This window comes from Pogoniulus pusillus, chromosome 25 (assembly GCF_015220805.1).
Source record: "Pogoniulus pusillus isolate bPogPus1 chromosome 25, bPogPus1.pri, whole genome shotgun sequence".
Classification (NCBI taxonomy): Eukaryota; Metazoa; Chordata; class Aves; order Piciformes; family Lybiidae; genus Pogoniulus; species Pogoniulus pusillus.
Window position 1 is genome coordinate 5,081,167 of NC_087288.1, and position 13,049 is coordinate 5,094,215.

The following is a 13,049-nucleotide window of genomic DNA, read 5'->3' on the forward strand; positions in this document are numbered from 1 at the left end:
GGTGCAAAGTGAGTGCTGGGAAGCAGTCACAGCACAGCAGTGGCTTGGAGCACAGCTCATCACTTACACTGTCAGTGGAAAGGGACAGTTTGCAAATAAATACTTCTGTAGTGTGGAACAGAGAGGGGCAGGAACTGAAGCTGGAGTCTAGAAGCATTTCCTGGACTCCAGAAAGCATTGACGTGTGAGGGAAAGACAAAAGAGCTGTGATCATTTCTGCTTCTTTTCACTTGTGTTTTCTGCTTGCAAGGTCTGAAAGACTCCAAACTCTATGCTAATCAAAATCACACTCCTTTGAAAGTCTGATTTACTACAAAGCCAAAAACCAAGTTCAGGAGTTTTAAATGATAAGTTTCAATTAGTTTGAAACCGAAGGAGGTTAGACTCTAGCTTTAAATATTTTATCACACCCAAGTAAATACATAAGTGATTTACTGTATATTGCTTTTGTGATGTAGCCTGATAGTTGTGCATGGCACTTTGATATATGAAGTAAGCAGTTCCTGCCTTCTAGTTTTATGCTGTAAAATGAAATATGTGTGTGTATAAATGAATATATGTATGCATACACCTTCAAACACAGATTCCAGTGCTGACAGCAGAGAAGTAATGAAGGTGGGTTCCCACCTGCTTAAAACAGCTGTCAGCTTGGGCTGGTCTGAAAATACCAAGGAGAATGCTGAAAATATTGGAGGGAAAGTTGCTGCTATTGATAACAAAGTGAAATCTACATTAGGGGAAGTAAATAGACCAGCTGGAAAAAAAATAGCTTCTGAATTCTTGTGAATGAGTTGTTAAATAGAAGCTTAGTCAATTAACAAGGCATTCTTCAGCTGCACAGCAGAGAGCTCAGCATGGCCACAGCTTGCCTTGGCCCTCACGTTGCAGCGGTTTCCCGAGACAATGCAAGTGCAAGCACACACAGACGTCCTACCAGCTGCCTCCACCAAATGAGCACAAAAAGACCAAGACACTGCAAAGGATGGCAGAATCTGATCAGGTATTAATAGCTTAGGACATGTTACCTTCAGGCTCCCTTTCCAATATGAAGTATGGGGAACTTTGTATTCCCTCATGGAACTGCCTTTGATGGGTGATACACTCTGTGTGTCCTGATTCAGCATTGGTTACCATATGTTACAGGCTGTGTTGATCATCATCTAGCTAGACTCTCAAGATACTGTGAAGAACAGCCCAGTCCCAAGTTCCTCCTACATGTTCTTTTGCACCAGAAGTGTGTAGTGGGCTGTATTCCCCATGAGCATGCCTTGCAAACTCCCCGAGTAGCTGCACACTCTCTCTTACACCATGAAACTGGAAGATCTGCAACCGGTATTTAATCTGGGATGGGAACAGCTGCAGTAGTTCATGCCCTCCTCCTTACATATGAGCAAACTTCACACCACTCACTCAGGCCAGTCCTCCAAAGGGCTCAGTCAAATATCCCATATGCCAGGATATGATTGTAAACCCATCCTGATGTATTCCCAAGAGATCAGTTTCCCAAGCCCACCGCAAAGACAGGGGAGAACAAGACTTGAGAGCCTTCTCAGATTTTTCAGGACTTTGGCCAGGAATAGGCCTCTCTGCTGTTCACAAGCTGAGAGAACAGAGGAGACATCAAACTAACACATATTTCCCATTGCTGAACTGTCAGACTTCAACATCTCCATGCTACGGAGCAGCTGAACAGAAGTTCAGACTAGCATGGATGTAAAACCTAATGGTGTTGAACACTCCTGAGCATTTTGGCTCCCTACCTTCAAGATCACTTGCCCATCTCAGAAAGGTACACACTAGGTTTCACAAACTGATGTCTTGTAGAAATGTCTCTGCTAACATTCAAAACTCAAGGGAGGAGGAGGACATGGTATGAGTAATTTAGCAGCAGCTCAGGAGAAAATAAAAAGAATAGTAATTAAATCCACGTTTAGGATTCTTCTCATTCTTATCCCTGAGGTATATAGAAACATATGCAGTGAGTGACTTCAGTCAAAATTAATCCCAGACCTACTGAAAAAACCAGCATCTTGGCAGTCCTTGGAAGGTGCTATTTAGAGGAAAACATAACTTTGAGTAAGATTTATGGGTGTCAAAGGAAGACTTCACCTCTCCTCTACCCTACCATTAAATGGACTTCGCTAACAAGATCATGTGCAATGATCCATAACCTTCAATCTTCAATACAGCTTAAATGTTCAGTTCTGTTTCAGTCCTTCACAGAAACTTCTGGGAGTCTCTCTGTGAACTCATGAGCACTGCTACAGTAAAGTAATAGTCAAATGTTGTTCAGAACATGCAGCTAATTCTTCTCAAACAAAACATGGAGTGCATACAGCTGGGACACCCATAATATGTGCCTGTGCAAGGAGCAACATACAAGTTCCAAAGTTCTGTCTACTGGATTTTGAAGAAATGTGGAGATGGAAAAAGTGAAGGACAGAGATGAAAGCAAACAGAGATGTATTTCAGGCTTTTGAAGGACTCAACTGCATAGACACATCAGGAAGGACTTCTGCGAAGTAGAAAGGAAAAATTCCACATGACTCCCTTCATGTAAGTAAAAAGTAAATATCTTTTTAAAGAATAGAGGACTCCCTGTGTACTTTGGATGCCTCACTACAAAAGAGTTTGATTATTCAGCTATCTTGCAGTTCTCTACCCCGCTGCAGAATGATTGTTAAGCTTAGCAGTACAAATAGACTATTTGTACCGCACGTAATAGCGCAAGCAGCAGGCTCAGAAGCATATAGGACTGATCCTGACTTCCACACTTCTGTCATTAGAGAAGAAAAAGACATAGGAGGGACCCTTCACACAGAGTTTATGGCTTTGATGTAATTTTTCATTCAGTAACTCTTGGAAGGGTACAGGAAATTAGTTCTAGTAGTCACCAGCGTTTTCAACAGGTTTTTAATCATAGAATTGGAAGGGAACTCAAGGATCATCTACTTCCAGCCCCCCTGCCATGGGTAGGGACACCTTACACTAGATCAGGTTGCTCAGAGCTAAATCCAGCCTGGCCTTAAACACCTCCAGGGACAAGGCTTCCACCATCTCTCTGGGCAACCCCTTCCAAGATCTCACCACCCTCATGGTGAAGAACTTCATCCTAACATCCAATGTGAATCTACCCACTCTAATTTTGCTCCATTCTCTCTACTCCTATTACTACCTGACACTCTAAAAGGTCCCTCCCAAGATTTTTTTGTAGACGCCCCCAAGACACTGGTAGGTCACAATAAGATTTCCTTGGAGCCTTCTCCTCTGCAGACTGAACAACCCCAACTCTCTCAGCCTGTCTCCACAGAAGAGCAGCTCCAGCCTGATCATCCTCATGGCCCTTCTCTGGAAGCGTTCCAGCATGTCCAGATTCTTCTTGTAACAAGGGCTCCAGAACTGGATGAAATACTCCAGGTGAGGTCTCACCAGAGTAGAGCGAGAGGATCACCTTCTTTGACCTGCCTGCCACACTTCTTTTGCTTCAGCCCAGGAAGCAAAGCTGGATTTAGGCTTAGAAAACTAATTTAGTACCTGAGTTATGATTGACAAGGCCAAGGATCACTGCATTAGCAGCAGATCTAGGAGGCACTGTTACTATGGAGAAGAACATGTTGACACAGAAGGCAGAAGGGAAAGAGTTCCTAAACTCTGGCTGGCTAAAAGCTCGACAAGGTAAGCCTTAGGATAACTTTCTTCTACAGGTGCTTGCAGATGGTGATTCAGAGAACTTAATTAGACTCCAACTCTGAATTACTTTCACAGGGTGCTTATTTCTTCATCAACCATAACTGGCATTTTGAGAGACTATCCTCCAAACCTCAGATCTTGGTGTGACTCCTAAATGTGGTAGCTGTAAACATTTTCAGAATCACAGAAACATCCAGTTTTGAAAAGCTTCTCAGGATTACCAAGTCCAACCTAGACCCCTACTCTACCAGATTCACCTTCAACCATATCCCTAGGCACCATATCCAAACCACCCTTAAACACATCCAGGGTGGGTGACTCCACCACCTCCCTGGGCAGCTCATCCCAGTGCCTGACCACTCTCTCAGTGAAAAACTTCTTCCTAATGTCCAATCTAAACCTCCTCAGTCTCAGCTTGAGGCCATTCCCTCTTGTTCTGTCTCCAGCTACCTGGGAGAAGAGCCCAGCAGCAGCCTCTCCACAATGTCCCTTCAGGTAGTTGTAGACAGTAGTTCCAGTTAGTCTCCACATGTGTTTTTCTTGGGTCTGTGGCCAACCTACAGACAGTCCTAATGTGGAGAAGGAAACTACTTTTTGGCTCAGTAACTCAGACCCATTTATTTCAATGCTGTTCACTGTCTCTCTTGCCACCTAAGAAATTCCAGAGAAACTCAACTTTATTAATTAAGCCAAAACATAGCTTCTTTTTTTTTCCCCCAGAACTATTACAGGAGTGCAAAGTGTAAATCATCTGATACATGTCAGAAGCTCTTGCCAAAATATTTTCAAAAATAACCTTTCACCATGCCTGATAAAGTAACAGTTTGAACATCCCTCCCCAAACACAGGTTGTGCCTTTCCAGATACTATTCTTCAGCCAAAGAAATGTTTCTCTGTCACAAACTTCTTATCTCCTCTGAGAAACTTTTCATAAAATTAACCAACTTTACTGCATTCATCATATCTGCTTATTTGGCACACACTACCTCTACCATGATGTCTGCATGGCACAAGGCAGTGATGTAGAGAGAAACCCAGAACAGTTCCAAAGAAACCAAGATGCATCTAGAGCTGCATTGGTTAGTTCTTTACTCAAGACTAAGGCACACAGCCTTGCAAGTGTCTTCTCCACTGCACTAGGACTGCCACACTGGCTCTGGTGTCCAAAGTAGATCATTCCTTAAATGGTGCTGCATACACAGAATCATAGAAGCATGGACTCATAGAATCATAGAATCACAGGTTCATAGAATCATAATCACAGAATCAATAGAATCATAGAATAGTTTGGGTTGGAAGGTACCTCCAAAGGTCATCTAGTCCAACCCTCCCTACATATCCTTTTCCCCTAGATTTCAAAGAAGTCTTTTCTCTTGTATGGAGACAAAATAAGTGGGAGAAGCCAGAATTCTCCAAAACAAACTTTAGGCCATTTACAGAAAATGGTGAGTAGCACACAGCAAATCCCATGGAAACAGGCTTCCACTCAAATGTGGCATCTGGTGTCTCTACACTCTAAAGTGCTGAAGTCTTCTTTTCCACATTTGGAGGCCTAGATGAGGCAGCCAGGCAGTGAGACACTGCTTGGAGCCATGCTTCAAGAAGGAAACATGGCTGTGAGACATAAATTAACACTAGAGTGAATAATATTAGATTATATAGAGCAACACTAACACTTTAGCAGGCTGGAAGTTTAAGGCTGACATTTAGTCTAGGCTAGTTGCCTCAGCTCTCTCTTTCATGGGAATTGTCGGGTTCCTTAGAGCCTAATGTGCATCCAAAGGAAATTTATAAAGTAAAATAAATTAATTGCTGCCCATCTCTGTATCACAAAATCACAGAATTAACCAAGACACCTCTAGGATCATCGAGTCCAACGTATCACCTAACCCTTCTAATTAACTAAACCATGGCACTAAATGCCTCATCCAGCTTCCTTTTAAACACCTCCAGGGATGGTGACTCCACCACCTCCCTGGGCAGACCATTCCAATAGGCAATCACTCTATCCATGAAGAATTTCTTCCTCCTGTCCAGCCTAAACCTGCCTGGGTGAAGTTTGAGACTGCGTCTCCTTGTTCTGTTGCTGGTTGTCTGGCAGAAGAGATCAACCCTCACCTGGCTACAGCCTCCTTTCAGGTAGCTGTAGACAGCAATGAAGTCTCCCCTGAGCCTTCTCTTCTCCAGGCTGAACACTCCAAGCTCCCTCAGCTGCTCCTCATAGGGCTGTGCTCACTCCAAGCTCCCTCAGCTGCTCCTCATAGGGCTGTGCTCCAGCCCCTTCACCAGCCTTAGTGCCCTTCCCTGGACACATTCAAGTACCTCAACATCTTTCTTAAATTGAGGGGCCTAGAACTGGACACAGTACTCAAGGTGTGGTCTGACCAGCGCTGAGTACAGGAGTGGTAGAGAAAGTGTCTGGAAAGTATTGAAGCTAGTAGATGTCTGGGGAGGTGGATTTACATGAGATGGACCTATGGAAAGAGATGTACTTCATAGGTGAGATACTACAGTGTCACAGAATTGCAGAAAATCTTTGAGATTTCTTCTGCTCAGATATTACCCAGTCCAATGTTTGACAATACTGAAGGGTCAACAATAACTCATGTCCTTATCCTTCCCTGATAAAGTCTGAGACATCCTTCAGGTCCCTACCATGTCGCTTTTCATCTAAGACTCAAGACAGAAGAAAGTCTATTAGCAGGTTTCTTTCTGCACTGGGAAGCAGCCCACCCAAACAGCATCACTTCTTACTCAAAACCCTTTGACTGAAGCATCCTTCAGTCTTCTGTCAAGATGTGAACTGAAGAAAGATTATTTTTTAGGTCATTTCACCTGATTTCTATTCCTCCCTGGTAAAATTTTACAACAGGGCCATTAATCAAGTCTAAATGTGAATAAACATCCTCTGGTATTACCTTTTATTGTCAGTACTATTGCTCTCATAACTCTGAATAATATTAATGATGTGCTTGGGTGAAGCCAAAGAGAACATCTTAAAAAACCCAACAAATAACCCTTCATAACTGAAACATCTTCTTTCACACTGAACCCAGGAAAGACTTGCTGGGTTAGATATGGCCTGGACTATTTTATTGCAAAAGAATTCATATTTTCTTTTTTCTTTGCTAGAAAGACTACAGATAAACCACTCTTTTATGCAGAACAGCCAACTACAGCCACAAGCATACATATATAATCCTGTTAATACATTCATGAAGCAGGTAGAGAGCACTTATGCATATCAATCCATTTGTAAATAATTTAGCCAGGTGGGGTTAGTCTCTTCTCCCAGGCAACCAGCAACAGAACAACAGGACAGAGTCTCAAGTTGTGCTGGGGGAAGTATAGGCTGGATGTTAGGAGGAAGTTCTTCACAGAGAGAGTTATTTCCCATTGGAATGGGCTGCCCAGGGAGGTGGTGGAGTCACTGTCCCTGGAGGCGTTCAAGAAAAAATTGGATGAGGCACTTAGTGCCATGGTCTAGTCGACTGGCTAAGGCTGGGGGATAGGTTGGACTGGATGATCTTGGAGGTCTCTTCCAACCTGCCTGATTCTGTGATTGTATATTTTCAACAGGAGTGTTGCATTTTCAAAGTAATATTTGTGACGAAAGAGACACAAAGAGGATGAAGGGTGTGGAACACCACCCCCACAAGCTGGGTCTCCTTAGCTTGGAGGAGAATGAGGAGTGAGCTTATTAATGTTTATAAATATAGGGTGAGTGAGTGCCAGGAGGATGGAACCAGGCTCTGCTCAGTGATGTCCAACGATAGGACAAGGGGCAATGAGTGCAAGCTGAAGCATAGAAGGTTCCATGTGAACACAGGGGCGATGGAACACTGGAACAGGCTGTACAGAAAGGTTGTGGAGTCTTCTTCTCTGAGATATTCAAAGCCCTCCCAGATGCATTCTTGCATGACCTGCTCTACTGATCCTGCTCTGGCAAGGAGCTTGGACTGGATGAGCTTTCAAGGTCCCTTCCAACTCCTAACATTCTATGATTCTGTGATTCCCATCCCGTTTTATCAGCACAGTCAGCATTCTGACAGTCTGGTTCTTTTACTTCTCTGCTTCCATCCACTTCTACATGCCTTTTGTCTATCTGTTTGATCCTATTAGCACCAAGATCAATCACCAAATTCCTGTTGGGATCAGAAGGGGATGCTCTCCTTATGATGTTTAAATATAACATTTGCCACCGTTCCTGTCTACACATCAGCTGCAAACACATGTCTGCTCTAACTCTTCACTTTGAGATCTTTAGCTGGCTAGGGCTTTTCACCATTTGAAACAAAGATGACAACAATATGAACACAAAAAACCTTTCAAATACTGTTGCCTTTTATTAACATCCTAGAACTTTTGCACGGTTTCATTTGTAATTCCATGTCGTATGTACACAGCTGCACTGGAGGTTTAGGTACACAAACCTTGCAGTACAGAAGGTCAATTTCTCCAGGCTTTCCACAAGAGCTGAGCAAGCAATTCAAGCTCACTGGATGCCTGTGGGTTTTCAGAGGGTATAAAATACACCCATCATTGCAGCCATAGAAAGATATTCCAACCTCAGCCCCCTCAGATGAAAAACACTGACTTGAAGATTTGCAGATTCCTCTATCTCAAAACTTCTGTTTTGTCAAGCAGTTCCTTTGCTGCAATACTGTGATGATTGCACTTGAGAAATAGACTACTTCTAGTTTTCACAGAGGGCAAAAATAATGAAGGGTTTTTTTCCCCTCTAATACCAGCTCACAAGTAAAAAGAAAAAATCCAATTATGTGTATTTTCATAGCAATTTTGCTGTCAAAGAAAGCACAGTACACATATGATTGCTCATCTCACTAGACATGTTTGTAATATCACTTTAATAATGAATTCTTACCACTGGATATTGGTTTTAATCCAGTTAAGACTGATGGTGGGTGAAAGAACTGCAAAGTAAATATCATTTTAATCAAGCTAACTATTGTAGCTGATCTCTGCTATTTCACTAGTGCTGTCCCCTTCAGCAATATGGAAAATGAAAACTGGCTCCCTGGTATTTTCACAACCTTCCAAGTAAGCCATCTCCATTTGCCAAAACTAATCCCAGGATTTCTACAGATTTCATTAGGTTTGTTCAGGCCAGGACTGTTGTCTCCAACTCAAAGTTAGAGAACAAACCATGAAACTGGTCTGTAGGTATGAATTTTCACAGAATCAAAGAATGTTAGGGGCTGGAAGGGATCTTGAAAGTTCATCCAGTCCAATCCCCCTGCCAGAGCAGGATCACACAGGAATGCATCCAGAAAGGTCTTGAATATCTCCAGGGAGGGAGACTCCAAATATCTCCAGGGAGGGAGAGTCCTAGATCTGGATTCCTGGAGGACTTTCCAGAAGAGTGGAAAAATCACTAAAATTGTACACCAGTATCCCAAAGGGTAGCCAGAAATACAGGAATGTGATGCTCAGCAAGAGAGGTGGGATCATTTAGGAAGGAATTAATCTAAAACCAGAAGCATAAGCAATGTCCATCATCAAATGGTTTTATGGAAAAGACCTGATTACCAAAACCAGTTTTACTTCTGTAATATGATCACTTATCATAGAATCAACCAGGTTGGAAGAGACCTCCAAGCTCATCCAGGCCAACCTAGCACCCAGCCCTATCCAGTCATCTAGACCATGGCACTAAATGCCTCATTCAGTCTTTTCTTGAACACCTCCAGGGACAGTGACTCCACCACCTCCCTGAGCAGCCCATTCCAATGGCAAAGCACTCTCTCTGTAGCTCAAATTAACTACATAGACATAACATATTTAAATTACATTGTTGTTTGTATTTAATATTATCTTCAGAGGTAAAACTAACAAACAAAACAAACAAATCCCCAGCAACGAGAGTCAGAAGACCTCATTGTAAGGTCCACAAACAGAAAGAAAAGATTGAACTGTCAAATACTTCAAGAGCTCATTTGCTCCATCCCTTTCCAAAGCCATTCACTGTCCCAGCATCTTTCATGAAAGGGCTTTGTCAAACTTGTTCTTAAAACCTTTTATTAATACATATTTCTCCATCCTTCACAGAGTCACAGAAACACCCAGGTTGGAAAAGACCCTCAGGATCACCAAGTCCAACCTAGAACCCTACTCTACCAAGATTCACCTTAAACAATACCCATAAGCACCACATCCAAACGACCCTTAAATACATCCAGGGTGGGTGACTTCACCTCCCTGGAAAGTTCATGCCAGTATCTGGCCACTCTCTCCATGAAAAACATATTCCTAATATCCAATCTAAACTTACAAGAGCAGATATGCCCATTATTTGTCTTGGGAATCTTTTCAATCTATCCCCTTCTTTTTAACTTGAATTTGGAACCTCAGCAAGGCGAAATGAAACAGCAGAGTGTAGGAAACACCTTCTGAATGTAAATCACTTCATGATGGTGGTGATTACATTAAGAACTGAGAAATATTTCAACAAAGATAAGCTATGCCTGTTCTGAGAGAAGAACTTCACTGAAAACGCTACACACCAAAGCCTGCTCAGAGGAGGAAGAACATCACGGATCACGCTCAACTCAGCAAGATCTTCAGACCTGCTCCCAGACAAAGCACAAGCTGAAGGGTCTCAGCATCTCCCCACCTCCTCCCAGCCAAAGACACCTTGGGGTGGTAATTTCTCTCCTGCTCTCTCTCTTTTTTTCCATTTTCCCTCCTTCTTTCTCCCCCTTTTCTTTCTTTCTCTGTTTCATTGTTTCTATTCTTTAATAAATAGCCTGGCTTTGATATTTGGCCTCATTTGTGCCTTAATTTCACAGACTGAGACACAGGGTTATGCCAGGCAGCTTTCCTAGGAGGGACAGACAGGTAAGAGGAGACTGAGGGGAGACTTCATTGCTGTCTACAAGTGCCTGAACGGATGCTGTGGAAAGGCTGCTGCTGGGCTCTTATAGGTTGGACTTGGTGGTTCTGAGGGTCTTTTCCAACTTGGATGTTTCTGTGATAATAAGGGGTTAAAATGAACCACAGAATCACAAAGCCATAGAATCACAGAATGGTAGGGGTTGGAAGGGAACTCTGGTGATCACTGAGTCCAACCCTCTGCCAAAACAGGATCACCTAGGACAGGCCACACAGGAATACAACCAGGCACGGTTTGAAAGTCTCTAGAGAAGGATCCACAAGGATCTACAGTGGCTCTGTGTAACACTGGTCCTAAAAACATCAGCTTCACCAATTATCAATGTTTAAAGGCTACAAGGCCATCTAAAAAAAAATGAATTTGATCTTTACCCAAAAAAAAATGAAGTTGGATGATTCTTACTTACATTCTAATTTGCCTTTGGAATAAGCCCCAGCCATAGTTTTGAGTTTTTCACTGTAGCTACTAAAACTAATAACTGTCTGTGGGTTGTGATGGTGCTTTTTCTAAACTACAGGAATCATTTCCTGTAATTACTTGTTTCCAGGGATGAAGGCTTTGACTAAAAAACAAACCAGTGCATCATTTGAAAACTATTGTCCCTCATAAAAGAGCTGGCAATTTGGAAATGCGGTGCAGCCTTCCAGAAATAAGCAGGAAGCTGAAACTACATTGGCATTTTATCAGATAACATAAGAGAAAACAAAAGTCATCTCACGCTTCTTACCAGGCACAAAGGAGAGCAGGCATCACTTGGCAGATGAGAATCAGAAATGGCTTCCTGCATTTCAGGGCTGTCCAGCATCCAGAGCCACTCCAAGCTTCACAGTTATCCACCAGCTGTGCTGGACCTGAGAATTTTCTAACATATTGTGGCTCTCAGAAGTTCAGGAACAAAGCTGAAAACACAGACAGACTGCATCTCAGAAACAAGGGAATGTGTTTTGTTTTCAACCTTGTGTCTCAGGATCTCTGACAGGACTGGGCTGAAAACAAATGCGGACACTTGGGGAGCTCCTGTTGAGACACAGCATCTCAAAGCTTACAAAAAGAAGACATTTAGCTGTCCCTCTATATTACTAGTTACATGTTTACATCTCTTTAAGCAAAAGTTTTCCCAATGATCTTTGTAACATACACACAGAATCACACAAAATCACAGAATGTTAGAGGTTGGAAGTGACCTCAAGAGGTTGAGTCCAGCCCCCCTGCCAAAAGCAGGATCACCTAGGGTAGTCCAAACAGGAGAGCATCCAGGTGGGTTTTGAAAGTCTCCAGAGAATGAGACTCCACAACCTCTCTGGGTAGGTTGCTCCAGTGCTCTGTCATCCTCACTGTTAAGAAATTTCTCCTCATGTTGAGGTGAAACCTTCTATGTTGAAGTTTGCATCCATTGCTCCTTGTCTCACTACTGTGCACCATGCAAAAGAGACTGGCCCCACCCCCTTGACACCCACCCCTCAGATATTTATAGACATTATAGGCTACAGCAGCATAGTTTCTGACAAGTTTTACTACTGTAGCCAGGTGGGGTTGGTCTCTTTTCCCAGGCAACCAGCAACAGAACAAGGGGACACAGCCTCAAGTTGTGCCAGGGCAGATCTACGCTGGATGTTAGGAAGAAGTTGTTGCCAGAGAGAGTGATTGGCATTGGAATGGGCTGCCCAGGGAGGTGGTGGAGGCACCATCCCTGGAGGTGTTCAAGAAAAGCCTGGATGAGGCACTTAGTGGCATGGTCTGGTTGACTGGACAGGGCTGGGTGGTAGATTGGACTGGATGAGCTTGGAGGTCTCTTCCAACCTGGTTGATTCTATGATACTGTCTTTTTTATACAACCTTGTAGCTGCTGGATGAGGAGTACTAAATGAAGGTGGGAGACACCATACAATTGCCACCTTTCAGCAGCTCTGTAGCACTCAGTTTCATACAACATCACCACCTGGGATGACTAGAACAAGGGCAATGTAATAACACTGTCTCTGTGCTTGCTTTAATTCAGTTTGACTGCCACATCAGAAATGCAGCTTGTGCAAGACACTAATGACAGGCTTCTGCAACTCAGTGCCTTCAACAATAATTTATTAGCTTGGATAGAAGCTAGCAGAGAATAAGGCATTTTATTCATGAGAATACAATTGCAATAAAGGAGAAGTACCATCAAAATATGAGCATACTGTTTTCATGACCTGATGTTGATAGCTGTGGGACCTTCCACCTATTTAAAATTTTAATACTTTTTTTAGAGCTCTCAGCAGTGCCAGCCACTAAAATGCTGGAAAATGGCTCCTAGGACATAAAAAGGGCAAAGTGAAAAAAAGAGGGAAGGCAACAAAAAGAGCTGTCACTCCTCCAGGCATAGCAGAACTTATTCCCATTAGGGGATGCAACTTGCAGATACAGGACAACTGCTTGCCTTCCTTATCTACTGTGATTTACATCAGGACTT

General features: G+C 43.0%; 1 long non-coding RNA gene across 6 annotated transcripts in view; it reads right to left on the minus strand.

Moving 5' to 3' along the window:
- LOC135186516 (uncharacterized) overlaps window positions 1-13,049 on the minus strand; it is a 234,956-nt gene that overhangs the window by 203,099 nt on the left and 18,808 nt on the right. For all 6 annotated transcript variants that reach the window (XR_010306991.1, XR_010306992.1, XR_010306993.1 and 3 more), the window contains one exon: window positions 11,331-11,502. This is a non-coding gene — a long non-coding RNA (uncharacterized LOC135186516). The remainder of the gene's footprint in view (window positions 1-11,330; window positions 11,503-13,049) is intronic.